Genomic DNA, 23,737 nt, shown 5'->3' on the forward strand with positions numbered 1-23,737 from the left:
CCAATCAAACTTATAATACCCCCAACACATAGTGTTGTAGGTTATAATTACTTTGCACTTCATGTACAATAAAAATAAAATAATATGGGAACTATATCCAAATCTGTACCAATTACAGATTTGTTCTTGAGTCAAACAAATATAGAAAGTGTTGTATCAATCGGACAATAAATCCGAACTGTCTTTGTTCACAAAAATGTGTGAACAGATGAACCGACGTCTTAAATTTAAGTTGCTTTCCCCAGTTATTTCTTTATTTTTGCAACGAATTATTTTTGCATTACATAACACCCAACAGGGGTTGCAAGGAAAGCAGTCTTATTAAGAAAAGAGTATCTTTAGCAAGCAACCGCACATTAAAATTTCAGTAAACTGTATTGACAGCTCAATTACTGTTGAGGTGAGGGCTGTCAACTGTTTTTATACCCTACACCACAAGGTGGTCAGGGTATTATGTCTTTGTGCATTTGTTTGTAACAGGCAAAAGGAAACGAGATAGACCCATAGTTCCTTTTGATGATCTGCATAGAATCACATTCTGAGTCGATTTATGCATGTCCGTCCGTCCGTCTGTCCGTCCGTCCGTCTGTCCATGTATTTTTGTAAACAAAGTACATGTCGCATTTATTGCCCGATCCAGATGAAATTTTGCAAAGATCTTTTGTTTGGCCCAAGGACGAACCCTATTGAAATTGGAGATAATCGGTCAAAATTTAGATATAGCTCCCATATATATCTTCGTCCGATTTGCCTTTTATTGTGCACCAAACGTGTAATATCAGCCCGAATTGTATGGAATTTTGCATATACACCCAAAATATGCCCAATTTGATCGAAATCGGTTCAGATATAGCTATAGCTCCCATATATATTGTTCATCCGATTTTTTATTTTTATCCACCGCCGCCGTAATATGCACTATGCAACAACGATATTTGAGGAAATATATCAAATACAGCTCAGAAATACATTTGCTAAATTTTATCGAGATCGGTTCAGATTTGGATATAGCTCCCATATATAACTTCGTCCGATTTACTTTTTTTTGTGCACCAAACGTCTAATATTTGTCCAAATGGGATGGAATTTAGCACTTACGACCGAATTGAGTCTAGAAGCTAGTATGTCAAATTTGGTGAAAATCGGTTCAGATATAGTTATAGCTCCCATATATATTATTCATCCGATTTGTTATATTTGTTACCCACAACCGTAATATGCACTCCGTAACAACGATATTCAGGGAAATATATACAGCTCAGAAATATCTTTGACAAATTTTATCTAGATCGGTTCAGATTTGGATATAGCTCCCATATATATCTTTATCCGATTTCAAATTAATTGTGCACCAAATGGGCAATACAATTCCGAATTTAAAAGATACAAATGCTTCGGCATATTTAGTCCTTTGAACTTTAAATTATAATTATAAACATAGCGTGTATGATTGAATTCTCCCATAAAAACTTTTAATTGTTATGTGGAGCTCTACTAAATTAGCAAAGTGGTGTAGGGTATCATAAAGTCGGCCCCGTCCGACTTTAAGTCTTTCTTTACTGGTTTCATACTTTCTTCTTCCAAAACTTTTTTTTGTGTTCTTGCGGTTTGAAACGTTGATTACAGTTAAAATTATCCATAAGAAAATAACAGATCGAAAGCATACATACTAACACGCATACGTATTTACGAGTTTGGAAGAAATCATCAAAATACCGAATATCGGTGGTATCGTTTTATGGGGGCTATGCGAAGAGAGTTATCGAAGGCTGCCTTCAATCATGTTTTTCAAAAACTAAATGTACTCGTACTCGTAATATTATACCCTACACCACAAAGTGGTCAGAGTATTATGTCTTTGTGCATTTGTTTGTAACAGGCAAAAGGAAACGAGATAGACCCATGGTTCCCTTTGATGATCTGCATAGAATCACATTCTGAGTCAATTTATGCATGCCCGTCTGTCCATCCGTCCGTCCGTCTGTCCATGTATTTTTGTAAACAAAGTACAGGTCGCATTTATTGCCCAATCCAGATGAAATTTTGCACAGATCATTTGTTTGGCCCAAGGACGAACCCTATTGAAATTGGAGATAATCGGTAAAAATTTAGATATAGCTCCCATATATATCTTCGTCCGATTTGCCTTTTAGTTTGCACCAAACGTGTAATATCAGCCCGAATTGTATGGAATTTTGCATATACACCAAAATTAGGCCTGAAAATAAGTACGCCAAATTTGATCGAAATCGTTTTAGATATAGCTATAGTTCCCATTTATATTGTTCATCCGATTTGTTATTTTTGTCCTCCGCATCCGTAATATGCACTCCGTAACAGCAATATTTGGGGAAATATATCAAATACATCTCAGAAATATATTTGCCAAATTTTATCGAGATCGGTTCATATTTGGATATAGCTCCCATATATAACTTCGTCCGATTTACTTTTTATTGTACACAAAACGTCGAATATTTGCCCAAATGGGAATTTGGCACATGCGACCGAATTGAGTCTAGAAGCTAGTATGCCAAATCTGGTGAAAATCGGTTCAGATATAGCTATAGCTTCCATATATATTGTTTATCCGATTTGTTATATTTGTTACCCACAACCGTAATATGCACTCCGTAACAACGATATTTAGAGAACTATATCAAATACAGCTCAGAAGTATCTTTGCCAAATTTTATAGAGATCGGTTCAGATTTGGATATAGCTCCAATATATATTTTTATCCGATTTTAAATTATTTGTGCACCAAATGGGCAACACAAGTCCGAATTTAAAAGATACATATTTAGTCCTTTGAACTTTAAATTATTTAGTCCTTTTAACTTCAAATTATAATTATAATCATAGCTTGTATGATTGAATTCTCCCATAAAAACTTTTAATTGTTATGTGGAGCTCAACTAAAATAGCAAAGTGGTGTATGGTATCATAAAGTCGGCCCGCCCGACTTTGAGACTTTCTTTACTGGTTATATTTTAGATAGAATTCTTCATTATGAACTTGCATATATTCAATTCGTTTTTTTTACTCATGTTTCTCCTACTTACAATTAGCCAACATTGCCCATTTATATTAACTTGTCAGTTAAAAGCGCCTTGGATTTTGCCTTCAGCTATAAAGTTTGCCTTACAGACCTCTATTGTTTGCAGATGTTTCCATGAACTTCGTAGTAAGTTCTTCTAGCGCTTTTTATTCTTCTTCCTATTGTTTGTTGTGCAAGCAAAAATATTTTCTAGCCTTTTTTGGGTGAAGCATCATAAATTCATTCAGTTAAGCCGCTGTTTGAGCAGGAAAGAGAGGAAGCGAAAAAGGCATGAATTATTACAACTTTTGAAGAGAAAGACAATAATAAATCCTGACACCAGTTGGTTGTAACTTTTTGCTGCGCCATTTGCATTTGCTTGACATTTCATTTCTTTGTGGAATTTCGTGGCCTTATGAAGTCGAGGAATTAAATAATGTCATTCCTAGTATTTTTACTGCAATTTTCTTGCTATTGAAATATGAAGTTAAGTAAAAGACAAAATGCTAGTTAAAGCCATATGTATATGAAAATTTGTGCTAAAACTACTGTTCCTTGTGCATAATTTTCAAAATAACCCATTCTTTATTAATTTTAACTTGACAAAATTAAGAGTTGTGTGTTTAAAGTTTTTTGGGGGTTCATACACGAATCATGGATATTTACATTGAAATCTATATCTATAAAAGAGGAAAATGTTTGTATGTTTGTTTGTAATTTATGGACTCGAAAACCGCTGAATAGATTTTCCTGAAAATTTCCATATATACTGCAACATCGCCTGAAAGTAACATAGGCTATATACATTTTTGAATTTCCACTTGGAACTGGAGATATAGCATCGGAATCGGAGGTACCTCCCAAAAATTTAGATTTTATATGCACATATCTATTGATTGGTTGAAGATACAGTCTCCAAATTTGGAATACGTAACGGAATTTGGAACAAAAATAAGTTGCCAAATTATATTGTAATCGGTTCAGATTTGGATATAGCTCCCATATATATTTTCGACCGATTTCGGTCATTTGATGCCTCAAACACAAAATGAATATTCGATTCCAATGAAATTTGGAATGTGTGACGGGATTTGATCCGAAAATAAATTTGTCAAATTGTATTGAAATCGGTTCAGATTTGGATATAGCTCCCATATATATTTTCGGCCGATTTCAAGCATTTGATGCACCAAACACGCTATGTATCCCCAATTTCAATGAAATTTGAAACGTGTGATAGATTTTATCTAAAAAATTGATTTCCCAAATTATATTGAAATCGGTTCAGATTTGGATATAGCTCCCATATACATTTTCGTCCGATTTCATGTATTTGGTGGACCAAACACGATATGTATTTCCAATTGTAATGAAATTTAAAATAAGTAACGGAATTGGGAGCCAAAATGAATTTGTCAAATTAAATTGAAATCGGTTCAGATTTGGATTAGCTCTCATATATATTTTCGACCGATTTCATGTATTTGATGCACCAAACACGCTATGTATCTCTAATTTCAATGAAATTTGGAATGTGTAGCGGAAATTAAAACAAATATACATTTGTCAAATTATATTAAAATCGGTTCAGATTTGGATATATCATATACATTTTCGACCGATTTCATGTATTTTATGCACCATACACGATATGTATGTTCTATTCCAAAGAAATTTGGAATATGTAACGGGATTTTGATTAGAAAATAAATTAGTCAAATTATATTAAAATCGGTTCAGATTTGGATATAGATCCCATATATATTTTCCGATTTCACATATTTGATGCACAAAACACAATACGTATTTCCGATTCCAATGAAATTCGGCATTAGTGGCTAAATTTGGTACAGAAATAAATTTGACAAATTATATTCAAATACGCTCAGATTTGATTATAGCTCCCATATATATACTCAGCCGATTTCACATATTTGATGCGAGAGAGACAAAATCTGGCACCAGAAAAAATTGCCAAATTATATTGAAATCAGTTGAGGTTTGGATATAGCTAACATATATATTTCGGCCGATTTCATACATGTTATGCACCAAATATGATATATATGACCGATACCAATGAAATTCAGAATGTGTGGCGGAATTTGGTTTCAATAATAAATGTGAAAAATTAATTGGAAATTAGTTAAGATTTGGATATAGCTCCCATATATATATTCTCGGTCGATTTCACATATTTGACGCACCAATTTCAATGAAATATGAAAGGTGAGGCGGAATTTGGTGTAAAAGTAATATTTTTTACAATTATATTTAAATCGGATCAGATTGGGATATGATGTTAATAAGAACCATTGACCACAACGCCTTAGGCTAACACTAAAAAACAACACAACAATTGATTTGAAATACGCTTATTACAGCGAAGTATGTTGCTATCTCGAATTCACTAATTGTAATAGAAATGCCACTCAACTTCAAAAGATTGCAGTTTACTGCACGCTTGGTATTTGCTATGAAATAAATAAATCCGAAGGACAAACCCTTCGTGTATGTATGTCATGTTACCGCTTTTCTAATGGTTTTGGTTATTTACGCATTAAAGTAGTGCAATAACTTTTTTTTTTTTAATTTTTACATTTTTTTTTTAACCAACATATATTCGTAAATAAAATTTTGAATGCATATAAAATCAAAAGGGTTAGAAAAGCGCACCGGGTTCAGCTAGTTTTAATATAAAATCTGAGAGCACTGATTTGTTCAGAAAGTATGCGATCGACAAACTATTAAGAATATGATAGATATGTAGCAACTTTTCAAAATCCACATTTATGTCGATCATTATCTGGCAATTAATTTACTATTTTTACACTGTCAACTTATTAAATTATCAAATTTACATAGTGAAAAGAAAGTTTATAACACCTCGAAATATTGATCCTAGGCCCACGATTTTATCTATAGATCATCTTCTTTCGCCGAGATTCGAGTAGACCTACCTATGTGTGTCCGTTCATCCATCTGCTCATGTTATTTTGTAATGACGCTTCAGGTCGCAATTATGGTCTAATCCACACTAAATTTTGCATGGAGTTGTGTAGAATTATATTTTGGAGTTGAATGCAAAGTACCTGGATCAAGAACAGAAAATTTTCCCGATAATTTATACCAATAGACGCTGCATTTTGCTGAGGTTATTGTTTAGGACAGGGCGAAAGCATTTTGGATGGCCTTCGGATAATATTTATTTATACCCTACAACACTATGTGTTGGGGGTATTATAAGTTTGATTGGGCCAAAAATTATGTAACACCTCGAAATATTGGTTTCCCACATAGGAAAAGAAAAGAAAGTTTATAACACCTCGAAATATTGATCCTAGACCCACGATTTTATCTATGGATCTTCCTATCTCGCCGAGATGAGTCGATCTAGCTATGTATGTCCGTCCGTCTGTCCGTCTGTCCATGTTAATTTGTAATCAAGCTACAGGTCGCAATTATGAACCGATCCTCACGAAATTGAAAATGGAGGTGGGGTTATGGTCAGAATAGAACCCTATTGTTTTTGGAGATGATCGCACGATATTTAGGGGTTAAAATGAACCAAAAAAATTTCCTGATTTTGCAATTGCTCTATAGGTCACAATTAAGAAGAGATCTTATTTATTCTTCTTATAAATCAAGAACCGCTGGGCCGATTTTCACAATTCCCATCAATTCGGAATGGTCTTTTGTCAGAAAAGCAGAAAATCTAAGAAAATCGCGGAAAAATATACCAATAAAAAAGTGAATAGTTTTTGTTCCATTTTTTTCAATTCGTGTCATATTTTTTATCGCATGCGATTTTTTCAATTTGACTTACAATTTTGAATTGTAAATTTTCTAAATGTTTACACTTTTCAACACTACGTTTTGAGGGTATTATATGCATGTCGCAATTATCGTCCGATCCTCATGAAATTTGGCATGGGGGTAGGGTTAGGGTCTGAATTAAACCCTATTGTTCTTAAGATATACAGTTATGGGTTCAAATGGACTAAAAAAATTAATTTTTTCGAATTTTGTAGTCAGGAAGAAGTCTGGCATTTTGGATGACCTTTTGCCAAATTCTCCGGGCCAAAAAACTTAGGGTAACCTCTGAGCGGTGCTGTCTGACGTTATATCAAAAACGAAATCTTCCAAAATGGATTTGGATATAAGGGGACTTCGATCATATTGCAGTGTTGTAGGGTATCACATGGTCGGCCCCGCACGACTATAGCCTTTGCTTACTTGTTATACCCTCCACCATACTATGGAGGGTATATTAACTTTGTCATTCCGTTTGTAACTCCTCGAAATACTCATATCAGACCCAACAAAGTATATATATTCTTGATCAGCGTAAAATTCTAAGTCGATTTAGCGATGTCCGTCTGTCTGTCTGTCTGTCTGTCTGTCCGTCTGTCTGTCTGTCTGTCTGTCCGTCTGTCCGTCTGTCCGTCTGTCTGTTGTAATCACGCTATCTTTCGAATGAATTGAGATAGGTGGCTAAAATTTTGCACACATGTTTATTTTTCCAGTAGGCAGGTTAAGTTCGTAAATGGGCCATGAAGGTCCACGTCTTGGTATAGCCCCCATATAACGGTACCTCCCGATATTCGGTATTTTGATGATTTTAGCGACATTATTCACCGGATTTGTTTTAAAATTGGTATTTGAAGTTCGTTATGGGAACTACAGTCTGTGGCAGAAAATTGTCTGCGCGGGTCCAGGTCTTCGCATAGCCCCCATATAACGGTACCTCCCTATATTCGGTATTTTGATGATTTTAGCTACATTATTCACCGTTTATTTCAAGTTTCGAATTTGAATATGGTAATGGCTTATGACAAACAATGCCTATGTATGTCCACGTCGTATAGACCCCAAAATAACGGCTATATTCGGTATTTTTAAAATTTTAACATAATTTTTTAAGGATTTTATTTTTTGAAAATTTCCAAATTCGTTGCAAATGGTGGAGGGTATTAAAAGTTCGGCCCGGCCGAACTTACTGCTTTTTAACTTGTTATACCCTACAACACTATGTGTTGGGGGTATTATAAGTTTGATTGGGCCAAAAATTATGTAACACCTCGAAATATTGGTTTCCCACATAGGAAAGTATATATGGATCTTCCTAGCTCGCCGAGCTGAGTCGATCTAGCTATGTATGTCCGTCCGTCCGTCTGTCCGTCTGTCCGTCTGTCCATGTTAATTTGTAATCACTCTACAGGTCGCAATTATGGCCCGATCTTCACGAAATTTAGAATGGAGGTGGGTCTGGGGTCAGAATAGAACCCTATTTCTTTTGGAGATGATCGCCAAATGTTTAGGGGTTGAAATGGACCAAATACTGAAAAAATGTCGGATTTTGCAGAAGCTATACAGGTCGCAATTATAGACCAATCGACGCGGAATTTCGCATGTAGCTAGAGTTTAGGGCGGGGAAGAAGCCTACCAATTTGGGTGGTCATCGGATAATATTTAGCGGGTAAAATAGACCATATTTTTTTGTGTTGAAAAAATTCAAAATTTTTCATTAAACCGCGAACATTTTAAATCCCGGCGAAATCACAAAGCCATGAAAAGGTTATTTCTGATCTTTACATTGATGTTAACATCCAACAAAACGGATATATAGCAAAATATGTGCGATATATACGTTTATCAAAGAAGATATGCTTGAAAAATCTCTTATATGTCGAGAACGGCTGAACTGATTTCCACAGTTCTCATTAATTCAGAATGGCCTCTTGGCAGGAAAGTAAAAACGTCTAAAAAAATCGCATAAAAATATCTCTCTAAAGATGAAAATATTGATTTTGTAAAATTTTCTCATATTTTTTCAATTTTGTCATATTTTTGGCATATTTTCATTTTGAATTAAACATTTTGTAATATTTCTACAGCTAACAAAACTAAGTAGTTAGGATATCAGGATATCATATACAGATCGCATTTATGGCCCGATCCTTATGAAATTTTGCATGGGGATAAGATGAGGGTCAGAATAGAAGCCTACTCTTTTTGGAGATAATCGCCATATATTTAGAGGTTGAAATGGACAAAAAAACTGCAAAATTGTCAGCAAGTCGTAATTATCGCCCGATCCTCACGCGCATTTGAATGGAGGTTACCGGACATTGCAAAAGCCAAATAGTTTTGGATGGCCATCCAAAAATATTCAATATGTGAAATAGTTTGCCAACTTTTGTAGACACAATACGAAAATATCCATTCCAGTGTCTTTTTGGAGAATTCACAAATACAGGAAAGACGCACTTCTGACTATTTCGTTAACGCTGATTTCTTTGAAGAATATAGTCAAATGTCTGTATCTCATATAGATGCGTTTCAGTCAAAAACCAATAATAAATGTTAATCTTTTGCCACTTCTGAGAGATTATAGGTCTTTGGGAAATATTGGTTCCAGATCTAGGAAGACCATTTACGTGCAACATCTACCAATAAATTGGAAATGAGCAAATTGTTATACGAAAATTAGAGAACGAAACCTGATGGTTTTCTTTTATTATTTGTCACAATATCTTGTGGAATTCTTTCGAGTATCTCGCCTATATAAACTGTATCGTTTATTATAGTGTTGTAGGGTATTCAACGGTCGGCCCCGCTCGACTGTAGCCTTTGCTTACTTGTTTTAATTTTATTTTTAAATTTTTTTGAATAAAAGCAAAAAATGTCGGAATTGGTCACCTTTGGCACGAATTATGGCCTTCAAACTGCCAATGAAAACGTCACACGCTACCCGAATGTTGCTCTGTGGTATTTTGGCCCATTCCCGGCGAAGCGCCTGTGATCGATAATTGCTTTCCTCCAGACACTCCAGACACAATAGTCCAACGTATTGGTATCCGGAGATTTCGGTGGCCATTGTGCACTGGAAATGAAGCGAGGAACCTCATTTTGTAACCATTCTTAAATGGCGCGTGCTGAGTGTGATGGTGCTGAGTCCTGTTGGAATGTCCAAGGTCTGCGGCCAAAATAATTCACTCTCCAGAATACTTTCGCGATAATATTCGGCATTTATTCTGATTCCACGGTCGATTAATACGAACGGTATGTGCGGTATGTTCAGCTCACGAGCCATTTTTCGGCCACTGCGACGAGGTCACTTCTTTACTATTCGAACCATTTCTGCTGATGTTGCTGTTTTCTTCCGTCCACTTCCTTGACGTCGCACAGTGAGGTGAGATGTCCAAAACGGAGATTAATTCAGGGAAGCATTCTACCGCTCTGAAATTTTGCTCAGACATTCATATTACTTCTAATATGTTTGGCATTAAAAATGGGAAATACCGGCCCACATTTCGGTAAGGCCCCCATATAGCGCTACTTCCTGATTTTTGATATTTTGAAGGTTTCGGTCACAATTTTAAAAACAATAATGAGTATTTTGACATTTTGAGTTCTCAGCGGGCAAAATCTCCCCCTGCAAAATTTTGTGGACATAAATCCACTATTATGTATTGACGGTATACAACGGCATTTCCAAATTTTAGGTATTTTAGGGATTTCTCCCTGCAAAATATATAATGGTACTTCGTAATATTAGGTATTTTGAGGGTTTCAGACAGAGTTTTTTACAATCTTATTATTTGGTATTTTGTTTCCCAATGGATGGACGGAAATATTAAAAAATTACCTATATAAGTGCAAAATTTGAGTTAAGCCAGAAAAAATAATTTATCCTTTGTAAAACATTATAAATCTGAAGACAAAAATACTACATATTTTTATGAGGAAAGGAATAATTATAAAAAAATATGTATGCAATATCGGCTGGCAATTAAGCCTTCTTATCTGAAAAAAATATATGTGACTGACATTTAAAAAATCATCCTTATCATCCCCCCTTACATCTCTCTTATTGTTTTAAATTGGATCATCAGTCAAAATTGAGGGTGAGATAAGTAACCTCACCACTGATTTTTTAAAGAGATTGGAATACTTTTATTTATAGTTTTATATATAGTTTAGAATTTCAGTTAATAACAGGATAAAAACCCAAGAGAAACTTCTTTAGAAAGAACAAAAAAATAAAAAAAATAAAACAGACAACAAGATCAAAGTATATTCACCGCAAAATCAGTTGACTATTTTCACCATTTTTATACCCTCCACCATACTATGGAGGTTATATTAATTTTGTCATTCCGTTTGTAACTCCTCGAAATATTCATGTCAGACCCAACAAAGTATATATATTCTTGATCAGCGTAAAATTCTATGACGATTTAGCCATGTCCGTCTGTCTGTCTGTCTGTCTGTGTGTCTGTCTGTCTGTCCGTCTGTCTGTCCGTCTGTCTGTCTGTCTGTTGTAATCACGCTATCTTTCGATCAAATTGAGATAGAAGGCTAAAATTTTGCACACATGTATTTTTTCCCAGTAGGCAGGTTAAGTTCGTAAATGGGCCATGTAGGTCCAAGTTATCATATAGCCCCCATATAACGGTATCTCCCGATATTCGCTATTTTGATGATTTTAGCGACATTATTCACCGGAATTATTTCAAATTTGGCATTTGAAGTTTGTAATGGATGCTACAGCCTAAGACAGAAAATTATCTGTGCAGGTCCACGTCTTCCTGTAGCCCCCATATAACGGTACCCCCCGATATTCGATTTTTTGATGATTTTAGCGACATTGTTTACCGGAATCGTTTCAAATTTGGTATTTGAAGTTCGTAATGGATACTACATCCTAAATCAAAAAATGAGCCATGTAGGTTCACGTCTTCATATAGCCCCCATATAACGGTACCCCCCGATATTCGGTATTTTGATGATTTTAGCGACATTGTTTACCGGAATCGTTTCAAATTTGGTATTTGAAGTTCGTAATGGATACTTCATTCAAAGTCAAAGAATGAGCCATGTAGGTCCACGTCTTCATATAGCGCCCATATAACGGTACCCCCCGATATTCGGTTTTTTTTTGATGATTTTAGCGACATTGTTTACCGGAATCGTTTCAAATTTGGTATTTGAAGTTCGTAATGGATACTTCATCCAAAGTCAAAGAATGAGCCATGTAGGTCCACGTCTTCATATAGCCCCCATATAATGGTACCCCCCGATATTCGGTATTTTAATGATTTTAGCGACGTTATTTACAGGGATTGTTTCAAATTTCGTATGTGAATTTCGTAATGGATACTTCAGCCCATGCCAGAAAATTGTCTGTGCAGGTCCACGTCTTCGTATAGCCCCCATATAACGGTACCCCCCATATTCGGTATTTTGACAATTTTAGCTACATTATAAACAGATTTTTCTTCAAGTTTCGCATTTAAATGTTGTAATAATTTATGACAAAAGTTGCCTATGCAGGCCCACGTCGTCGTATAAGCATTCGGTATTTTTAAGATTTTAACAGAATTTTTAACGGGTTTTATTTTTTGGAAATTGACAAATTTGTACCAAATGGTGGAGGGTATTAGAAGTTCGGCCCGGCCGAACTTACAGCTTTTTTAAAAACTTACAAATTTTTTCCTTCTTTTGGGAAAAGGGAAATATTTCTTAACTTTGCCATTGTGTAATTAAAGAACTAAACAACGTATGACTTTGAAATTTTCGGTACTGAAGTAGAATTTAGTATTCTATAATAGTATGAAAACATTTATTCCAAAAGACAAATTCTATTTTTCAATTAATCTCCGTGTTTTGTGAAAAAAATCACCCTATCACGCTTGAATTCCATCACGAATAACTTTCTACAAAGCTTAGCTTTACGATATATTAGATTTTATTTACATTGCTTAACAATTTTCCCTTTTCTTTCGCTTTTAATCTCATTCCATATGCAAGAAAATATTAATCATTTTAACAACAATCGGTTGCCTATTTGTTTAACATTTTGAATTTTCCTGTTCCTTCTTTGTTCCTGTTTTTGCTGATAAGACACATTTAACTTTGATGTTTTTTTATTTGTTTGCTTGTTTAATGTTGGCTTAACAGCCACTGGACCCAAGGCTGGTAACAAGAACTGGGAGCTCAACATGTCTCAGTCATCCTGACTTCGTGATGGTAGTATGCAAAAGAGCAACTGAAATGTAATTTAAAAATATGTTTATTTGGCCTATATCCAATGTGAGATGCGAAGCAATGAAATTGTCAGCAATTTTTTCTTCTTTGTTTTCCCACTTTAGCTGAGCAGTCTGATTGTGTTTGTATTGCTAAAATTTCCAAAGAAGATACGAATGAAATGAAAAACAAAAGAAGAAAATGATTGAACAAAACATAAACAAATAAAAAACACGAATAATGAGGTTGTTGGTTTTTTTTTTTTCGTTTTTGTTACTGTTTTTTGTGTTGCTGCAGTTTATCTGCTGCAAGTGTTTCAAGTTTCCCCAACTTGTGAAAATGTGTTTTATATCTCCAATAAGGAGGGTATTTACAAGGGTACTCATGTCGTTTTTTTGTGTTCTTGGACAAGAAGCAAAAACTGATATTATTTTGGTTACAGATGGTAGTCCTTTTAAATGAAATGGGGTTTTAAATACTAAGGGAAGAAAGGTTGAGAATTTAAATGAGAAAATAAATCGCAGTTAATATTTTCCCGGTCGAATACAGGAGAAAATGAGTGCTTCGGTCTTAAGCTTAAAATTATTGTTAATATCGGGCAATTAAAAGATGACTGGAATATTGTACATAAAATCACAAGCATAGCCCATGAAACGATAACACGTAACTCGGATTCAGATTTTCCTTATTTGAATATTTAAAGTGTTAATGTTTCGAGTCTTTTGTAATTCAGAATTTGTAATTCTAAATTCCGAAAATTAACCTGTAAAGAAATGCCAAAATTCGGACGGGGGAATTTATGATACCACTTTTCGTATTTAGTAGAGCTATCCATAAAAATCGTTTTTATAGGAAATTTATAAAAAATTTAATCATACAAACTATGGTGTTTGAATCGGTATTGAATGGCCGAAAGCAATTAATATATGAAAGGTATATCATACTCATAGTGTCTATTAAATTTAACGTCGCATGTATCAAATTGCATCCTATTTGGATTAGTATTAGACATTTGGTTTATTGTGCACCAAAGCAAATCGGGCGAAGTTATTTATGGGAGCTGTATCTAAATTGTTAATATCGTCCTTGGGCCAAACAAATGATTTCCACAAAATGTCATCTCTATCGGGCAATAAATGCGACCTGTACTTTGTTTACAAAAATACATGTACAGACGGACGTGCATAAATCGACTCAGGGTGTGATTCCATGCAGATCATCAAAAGCAACAATGGGTATTTCTCGCTTCTCTCTCTACGTTACAAACAAATGCAGAAAGACATAATACTCTGATCACAGTGTGGTGTAGGGTTTATAAGTTTCCACAGACAGACAGACGGATATGGTGAATAATATGGTCTAAAACTTTATACTGATCGAGAATATGTATACTTTGTGGGGTCTGAAATGGTCATTTAAAGGGGGGTTGCAAAGGAAACGACTCGAAGTTTAGCTGTTTGAACTTTTTTATCTTTCACCATGTGATATCTGACTATGACCAAATCGGTTACCCTCAAAACTACAAAACTTGACTTATGGGCAAGACAATCCTCGACATTTCTAAAATTTGAAAACTCTGTTATATGGGGCTATAATTATATTGAATATTTATCTGACAGAATGTAATCGACCAAAAATGAACAGCAAATATAAAATTTTAGCTGATGATATAAGATATTATATTTATTCTTGTTCCATGATTGTATTATGTTTTTGAATTTCCAATATTGAGTATAAGTTGCTTTTGTATTTTTGACGGAAAATTCCCATAAATAAAAGTTATCTATTTAGGGTTATAATCCGATTTAAGGAATTTTCAGTGATTCGTCCGAGTTTTCCAACCAAATTTTGGTATATTAGAGTGCAGAATCACTCACTGAATATTTTATTTATTAATATTATATAGCAATACCTATCAATTTAAAGAGGTTTTAACTTTTTCCCAAAATCGAGATGATATTTAGTTATGTATATATAAAGGGTGAGATGATGAAACTGCAACCAAATTCAGACTGCTGTCATTTCTAAGCCACTCGTCCGACAGCTGTTAAAATTATTCCAGTGACAGCTCATTATATTGTTTACAAGCGTACAAAAGCATTTTGGTGAGAATTTTCCAGAAAAAAGTTATTCGTAATGGAATTCAAGCGTGATAGTGTGTTTTCTTTATAGTTGCCTGGAAAACCACTAGTGGCTATCGTTAGAGCACTCTAACATTTAAATGTGAATAAATCCTTTAAGGCTCGAGAAATGGCTCGTGAGCTGAACATATCGCAATATTCCATTCCGCAAATATTGAAAAATGAGCTCAATGTAAAATCATTGAAATTTCAAAAATTGCAAGAACTTACACCCCTACGGAAAAAAATAGACTCAAAAGAAATAAAGAGTTGCTTCGGTTGGCCGAAAGTGGTGAACTGCCGAATTTTGTTTTCTCCGAGTAGAAAACATTCGTTGTCCAGCAGTTTGTAAACAAACAAAATGTTCATGTTTACTTGCCAAAGAGGTCAGCTGAAAATGTGCACCTTCGGCGCAAGCGCTGGCCATAACAGCCGATGGTCGCTCTTCGCTGGTATTAATCGACCGTGACATTAAAATAAATGCCGAATATGGTCGCGAAAATATTCTGGAGGGTGTATTAAAGCCTTGGGTTGGCAAACATTTTGGCCGCAGACCTTGGACATTCCAACAGAACTCAGCAGCATCGCACTCAGCACGTGCCACTCAAGAATGTTTACAAAATGAGGTTCCTCGCTTCATTTCCAGTGCACAATGGCCAAATGGCAAAATCTCCGGATACCAATCCGTTGGACTATTGTGTCTGGAGTATTTTGGAAAGCAATTATCGATCACAAGCGCTTCGCCGGGAATGGGCCAAAATACCACAGAGCACCATTCGGGCAGCGTGTGACGTTTTCATTGGCAGTTTGAAGGACATAATTCGTGCCAAAGGTGACCAATTCGAACAAATCTAAAATGAATCTAAAATTTTATGGTATTTCCAACATTTTTTGCTTTTTTTCAAAAAAATTTAAAAATAAAATAAAAACAAGTATGCAAAGGCTATAGTCGTGCGGGGCCGACCATGTGATACCCTACAACACTACAATATGTTCGAAGTCCCCTTATATCCAAATCCATTTTGGAAGATTTCGTTTTTGATATAACGTCAGAGTGGTATTTCCAACATTTTTTGCTTTTTTTCAAAAAAATTTAAAAATAAAATAAAAACAAGTATGCAAAGGCTATAGTCGTGCGGGGCCGACCATGTGATACCCTAAAACACTACAAATCCATTTTGGAAGATTTCGTTTTTGATATAACGTCAGAGTGCCCCGTTCAGGGGTTACCCTTAGTTTTTTGGCCCGGAGAATTTGGCAAAAGGTCATCCAAAATGCCAGACTTCTTCCCGACTACAAAATTCGAAAAAATATTTTTTTTGGTCCATTTGAACCCATAAATGTATATCTTAAGAACAATAGGCTTTAATTCTGACCCTAACCCTACCCCCATGCCAAATTTCATGAGGATCGGACGATAATTGTGACATGCATATAATACCCTCAAAACGTAGTGTTGAAAAATGTAAACATTTAGAAAATTTACAATTCAAATTGAAAAAAAATAAAAAATATGACAAGAATTGAAAAAAAAAATGGAACAAAAACTATTCACTTTTTATTGGCATATTTTTCCGCGATTTTCTTAGATTTTCTGCTTTTCTGACAAAATTGTGAAAATCGGCCCAGCGGTTCTTGATTTATAAGCAGAATAAATAAGATCTCTTCTTAATTGTGACCTATAGAGCAATTGCAAAATCAGGAAAATGTTCATCATCTCCAAAAACAATAGGGTTCTATACTGACCATAACCCCATCTCCATTCTAAATTTCGTAAAGATCGGGCCATAATTGCTACCTGTAGAGTGATTACAAATTAACATGGACAAACGGACATACATAGCTAGATCGGCTCTGCTCGGCGAGATAAGAAGATCCATATATACTTTCCTATGTGGGAAACCAAAATTTCGAGGTGTTACATAATTTTTGGCCCAATCAAACTTTTAAACACATAGAAAGTGTTTATAATAAAAATGTAAAACTTGTGGCATTTGACTTTATTGCCGTTTTTTTATTTCATTAAAGCATACGGCAGAGGATATAAAATTATCGGATATAAATTATCACTGTCGAAGGGGCCACCTTATTCGTGTATCTGAATATTCCGCTTTATCTTAATATTTGATTACATCTTATTACACTTCGCTGTTATGCACATTGGTTTCCATATCAAATTTAGCATAGTTATATTCACAGTATAACAAAGTTATAACGAACCTACGAACCAAAGTTATGACGCACCTTACCAAATGTTACCGTTAGTTAAGACCACTGTTCTTTATAACTACAGTTCTTCTGTATTCATTTATGCAGCCGAGCAAAGGATGATTGTGCATTGCCTTTTGTGGGCAATTATTTTTTGCTTTCAGTTTTGCATAAAGAAATCGGAAACAAACTGTATACCCAACGCCGACTACTCCGGTGGGTTTTAAATTTGCATCCTTTGAATTTTTATTTGTTAGATATGGCGATTGAGATTTGCCATTAGCATGGCGGCTTTTGTTGTTGCTTTATGGTGCATTGGTGGCGGTTTCATTTGTTGGGCAATGCATGTGCTCGGGCTCCTCTGATAGGTCTCCATCCGCGTTCTTGAAAAGGCTCTTCCATGACTAAAGAAGAAATAGGAAACACACAACCACGGCAACGAATGTTATCAGGGAAAATAGAATTTTATTGCTAGGGCGCGAATGAACAGAGATGCACCTAAATTGGAATATACATATATATTTTATGTCGGTGTTTGAGTTTGTGTATGAATGTGGGGGCCAACAATAAGGCGAGATTTTACTTTTTGTTCATTTGATTTCTCATTTCTTTTGCATATTCTACACTGTCTCACATTTCTTTTGTTATCCTGTAACTAAGTGCAAAGAACATGATTTCATTCGTTGTAATTTTCTTCGCAGATTGTTCTGGGAAATTTATATGGAGTGTGATTTATGTGTTTTAAAGAAATGAAAGAAAAAATATTAAATTTGAAAAAAATCCAATATTGAATAGTCAATACTTAAGGCAAGTTGTTGCAGGCACAATATGGTGAGGGGTAATATAACTATTATTGTCGACTTGGGCAAAAATGTGTAGATTGATAAAATTTTGCTCAAATGTATGTTGTGTCTGCAGGACTTTTGGTAATGAAAAAGGGGTAGATCAACGTTTTAGTATAGCCCCCATGTAACGGTACCTTCCGATTTTCGGTATTTTGATGAATTTAGCGACATTATTCACCGGAATTGTTTCAAATTTAGCATTTGATGTTCGTAATGGATGCTACAGCCTATGACAGAAAATTGTCTGTGCAGGTCCATGTCTTCGTATAGCCCTCCTATAACAGTACCTCCCTATATTCGGTATTTTGATGATTTTAGCGACATTATTCACCGGAATTGTTTCAAATTTGGTATTTGAAGTTCAGAAAATTGTCTGTGCAGGTCCACGTCTTCGTATAGCACCCATATAACGGTACTTTCCTATATTCGGTATTTTGATGATTTTAGCGACATTATTCACCGGAATTGTTTCAAATTTGGTATTTGAAGTTCGTAATGGATACTACAGCCTAAGACAGAAAATTGTCTGTGCAGGTCCACGTCTTCTTATAGCCCCCATATAACGGTACCTCCATATAGACGGTATTTTGATGATTTTAGCGACATTATTAACAGGAATTGTTTCAAATTAAGTATTTAGGGTTCGTAATGGGAAATACAGTCTGTTACAGAAAATTGTCTATTCAGGTCCAGGTCTATATGCCCTTATTCGGTATTTTGAATAGTTTAGGTACAATACCCACCGAAATTGTTTGAGAAGTCGTATTTGAAGATCGTAATGGATGCTACAGCCTATGACAGAAAATTGTCTATGCTGGTCCATGTCTTCACACAGCTCCGATATAACGCTACCTCCCTATATACGATATTTTGATGATTTTAGCTACATTATTCTCCGTTTACTTCAAGTTTCGAATTTGAATATGATAATGACTTTTGACAAACATAGGCATTGTAGGTCCACATCGTATAGGCACCAAAATAACGGCTCTATTCGTTATTTTTAATATTTTAACAGAATTTTTTAAGGATTTTATTTCCAAATTCGTTCCATATGGTGGAGGGTATTCAAAGTTCGGCCCGGTCGAACTTATTGCTTTTTAACTTGTTTTTTTTTTTTTTTTTGTTGAAGTTTCGCATTTGTATATTTTAATGGCTTCTGACAAAAGTTTGGTATTTTTAAAATTTTTAAAGATTTTTTTTTTTTTTTTGAAAATTGCCAAATTTATACCAAGTGGTGGAAGGTATTCAAAGTTCGGCCCGGCCGAACTTATTGCTTTTTTACTTGTTCTCTTTAAAAATCGAAATATACAAACCCATTCAGCTCTATTAAGCATAAGAATTGTTTTATATTGTCAACAAGCAAAGACATTTTCATCCCAAAATGAAGACACAAATTCACTTTTTTTCTCCCTTCTTTATATAAGCCCACATATTTTGTGTGGAAAAAACATCTAAAATTAATATAAAAACTTAATTAAAAAGTTCTGCCACAGATCATGACAGTAAATTTCAAAGTTCTAAAAGAAGTTTTGTAAAAAGGGATTTATGGTAAACGGAAATGAACAACATTAAAATGGAGAAAAACAAATCCTTCCAACTAAACGGAAATGTTGGCTTTACGCAACGAGTATAAATTAATGCTGGTCATTAGACAGAGCCAAAAAAGTTTTTCGGAATGCAATGAAGCGTGGTCTGCATGACCATTTAAATAAATTACTGATGTTAATTGTTGAAAGAATTTCTGTAGTCAATGCCATGATATTATTTAAAAAATTTATTTCATACAATAAAAAAATATTTTATTTAATGGAAACCCTCCATCATTCTATGGAAAGTATATTAACTTTGTCATTCTGTTTGTAACTCCTCGAAATATTTATAATAGACCCTACAAAATATATATATTCTGGATCAGAGTAAAATTCTAAGACGATCTAGCGATGTCCGTCTGTCTGTTGTAATCACGCTAATTGTGATAGAAGGCTAAAATTTTGCATACATGCATAGTTTACCAGAAGACAGGGTCATGTTGGTCAACGTTTTCGTATAGCCCCCATAAACCGGTACCTCCCGATGTTCGGAATTTTCAAGATTTTAGGGACATTATTTACCGAAATTATTTAAATTTTCGTATTTGAAGTTCGTAATGGATACTTCAGCCTATGACAAACATTTTTGTATGCAGGTCCACGTCTTCGTATAGCCCCAATATAACGGTAGCTTCCGATATTCAGTATTTCGATTTTTCCAGCAACATTATTCACCGAAATCGTTTTAAATTTCGTGTTGGAAGATCTCAATGGGTAAAACAACCTACGGAAAAAATTTGTACGCATGTCTACGTCTTTGTATATCCCTTATATAACGGTACCTACCGATATTCGGTATTTTCATGATTTTAGCGACATTATTTACATTAACAATCGTAATGGGTGCTACAGGCTATAACAAAAATGCTTGTATGCAGGTCCACGATTTCGTATAGCCTCCATATGACGAAATCGCTCAATACTCCGTATTTTTATGATTTGTGCGACATTATTTACCGTAATTGTAACAAATTTCGTATTTAAAGTTAGTAATGGGTACTACACCCTATGACAAAAAAAAAATCGTATGTAGGTGCACGTTTTGGTATAGCCCTCATAGAACGGTACCCCCAGCAAAATTATTCACCGGAATTGTTTCAAATGTGGTATTTAAAGTCCGTAATTGGTTCTATAGCCTATGACAAAAACTTTCGTAAACATGTCCACGTCTCCGCATAACAGTTTTCATTTAAGTGATAGTTTCAAGTTCCTTTCAACTGGTGGATGATATTAAAAGTTCGTCCCGGCCGAACTTAGCTGCTTTTTCACTTGTTAGTACATTAAACCCTCCAAATATTTTCCGATTTTCTGTAATATTATATGCATCTATAATGACTCTAATCCTGGCACAGTGCAGAACTTCATAGGTCCCCTAATCTGACCTGTAGTTTGATTAACAAGTAAAAAAACATTAAGTTCGGCCGGGCCAAACTTTTAATACCCTCCACCTTAGGTTAGAGGAAACATTAGAACCCAACCCTCTACTAAAGCGTGGATCTATACACGCAATGTCTCGCCACACGAACTGGGACCCGTTATGACCTACAAATACAAATTTTCAAACAAGTCCATGAAAAAATGTGTCATAAATCATCAAAATACCGAATATCGGGAGGTACCGTTATATGGGGACTATACTAAAACGTGAACCGATATATCTCATTTTGAATACCAACCATCCTAGACACAATACAAATTGCTCTGCTAAATTTTGGCGCTCTACGTAAAATAATGTGGGCTGTATTGTGATTTCAACAGACAGACGGACAGACAGACAGACGGACATCGCTAAATCGACTTAGAATTTTATGCTGATTATGAATATATATATGGGGTCTACGACGAATATTTAAGGATGTTACAAACGGAATGACAAAGTTAATATACCCTCCTTTCCGAGGTGGAGGGTATAATAATAAAAACGGCAGACGGACAGACATTCAGCATTCACATACATAAATTGATTAAGATCGTCAAAAATGACGATGGTTACAATTTTGAACTTGACATCAAGGCTGACTATGTAAAACATCGGTTTATTTTAATATTCGTAGTAAAAATTGACTTATTTAATAAACCTTCTAGAAAACAACTCTTAAATTCTTTTAAAACTGAGCAATTTTACGGAAAAATAAAATCGTTTCTTTCCGCTGAAAGAAGTAAGGTAAGAACTCAAAATCAGCAACAACACAATAAGATAAAACGTTCTACTTTCGTTCACCTTAATAACTCTAATAATAAAATTGTCAAGATTGATATGATGCCACTAATACTCTTTATGGTGGTGACGGTGATGATGAAATGAAGATCTTCACAAGCTTTTATCGAACATCAGCTGTAACGGAAAACCACTTGGGATGTATCATCAACAGTGATGGCAATGCGGATTATGATGATGGCGGTTACGCTATCAATCCTTGAGTATTTTGCTGTCATAACAATTTTTTTGTTTTATTTTTATTTTTTTTTTTTTTTTTGTTGGTGGAGGAATTTTCACGGTGTTTCTTTTGGAAGAAGATATTATTCATATTTATTGTTGTTTTTCTTTTCGACGAAAAAGAACTGGTAAAGATTGATAGATGATAATAATATTCGGGAAAATAGAAAAATCAATGTATCGCATGATGGACTTTTAATTGAATTGAATAGCTTGGCGTCGCTCATCGAGCGAAGAAGCAAGGGGTGATAATTGAATTCTATTCTTGGATTCTATTCAAGGATTATAACGTTGTTGTTTTTTTCTATAAAAAAAATAATATTCGTATACAGATTTAATGAAGTGCTTAGAGATTTGTGTCCAACCATGTAGAAAATTGACACTTCAATTATGTCAAGGTGCACATGGTCGCAGAGACAAACATATGTAAACCTGCATATGTGTGCTTATGTCAGTCATCCCAACATACCAAATTGACTTGAGAATAATATTTTAATAAGCTTTCAAAAATAAGCCTTAAGCTTGAGAAAATCTTGAGAATGTATTGCGAAATGCTTGTTTAACAATTATAGAATAATCGAAAGGGAATAAGCTTACGAAAGTAATATTATATCAAGCTTATTTTTTCAATGGTATAAAATATTTATTTTTTAATTATTTTACACATTTCATTCATTGATCGCCATCCCAGCTGTCGCTGCCTCCTGTTGCATTGATACCTAGATGATTTCTTTCCCCTTATTTGAGCTTCCGCATCTCCTCCACTAATTCTTCACTTCTCTTGAATTCTTGCAACTTTTTGACGCCTCTATTCTGAAATGAGATTGAAATAATATACACTACAGATTCCCAGATTTATTATTCATCATTACCTTAAAGTTTCGTCCAGAAATGGGTCTTAAATTCGCGTGATTTTGATTTTAACCAAAGGAAATATTTTTTTTTTGTCGACAATTTTCACAAAAAAAAAATCAAAACAAATTTGTCAACAAAGGACAGATTTGAGAAAAGTTTGTGCAAAAAAGTTTTTCTCTAGCATTGTTGAGGAATTCTTACGATAAACTATTTTCATAATATTATTCTCAAGCTGTATTGTATTTTTGGTATGTTGGGATATTATTTAAATCTAAAACTCAATTGTGACAATTAATTTTATGTGACAAGCAAAAATTATATAAGTGTTTGTAAATGATTTTGACATTTTAATATATATTATTTTAAAATGTCTATTATTTAGAGTAAAAAGAAATTCTTAATTATTATACCCTACAACACTTTGTGTTGGGGGTGTTATAAGTTTGATTGGGCTAAAAATTATGTAACACCACGAAATATTGATTTCCCACATAGGAAAGTATATATGGATCTTCCTATCTCGCCGAGCTGGGTCAGAATAGAACCCTATTTCTTTTGGAGATGATCGCACAATATTAAGGGGTTGAAGTGAACCAAAAACTGAAAAA

At 34.5% G+C, this 23,737-nt stretch overlaps 1 long non-coding RNA gene across 1 annotated transcript; it reads right to left on the reverse strand.

Moving 5' to 3' along the window:
- Window positions 1–22,892: 22,892 nt before the first annotated feature.
- LOC109613627 (uncharacterized) lies at window positions 22,893–23,381 on the reverse strand. Its single transcript, XR_002195110.2, has 2 exons — window positions 23,147–23,381; window positions 22,893–23,087 (listed from the first exon to the last, which is right to left on the reverse strand). It is a non-coding gene; the product is annotated as an uncharacterized LOC109613627 (long non-coding RNA).
- Between the last annotated feature and the right edge of the window lie 356 nt (window positions 23,382–23,737).

This window comes from Musca domestica, unplaced genomic scaffold (assembly GCF_030504385.1).
Source record: "Musca domestica strain aabys unplaced genomic scaffold, Musca_domestica.polishedcontigs.V.1.1 3, whole genome shotgun sequence".
NCBI classification, from domain to species: domain Eukaryota; kingdom Metazoa; phylum Arthropoda; class Insecta; order Diptera; family Muscidae; genus Musca; species Musca domestica.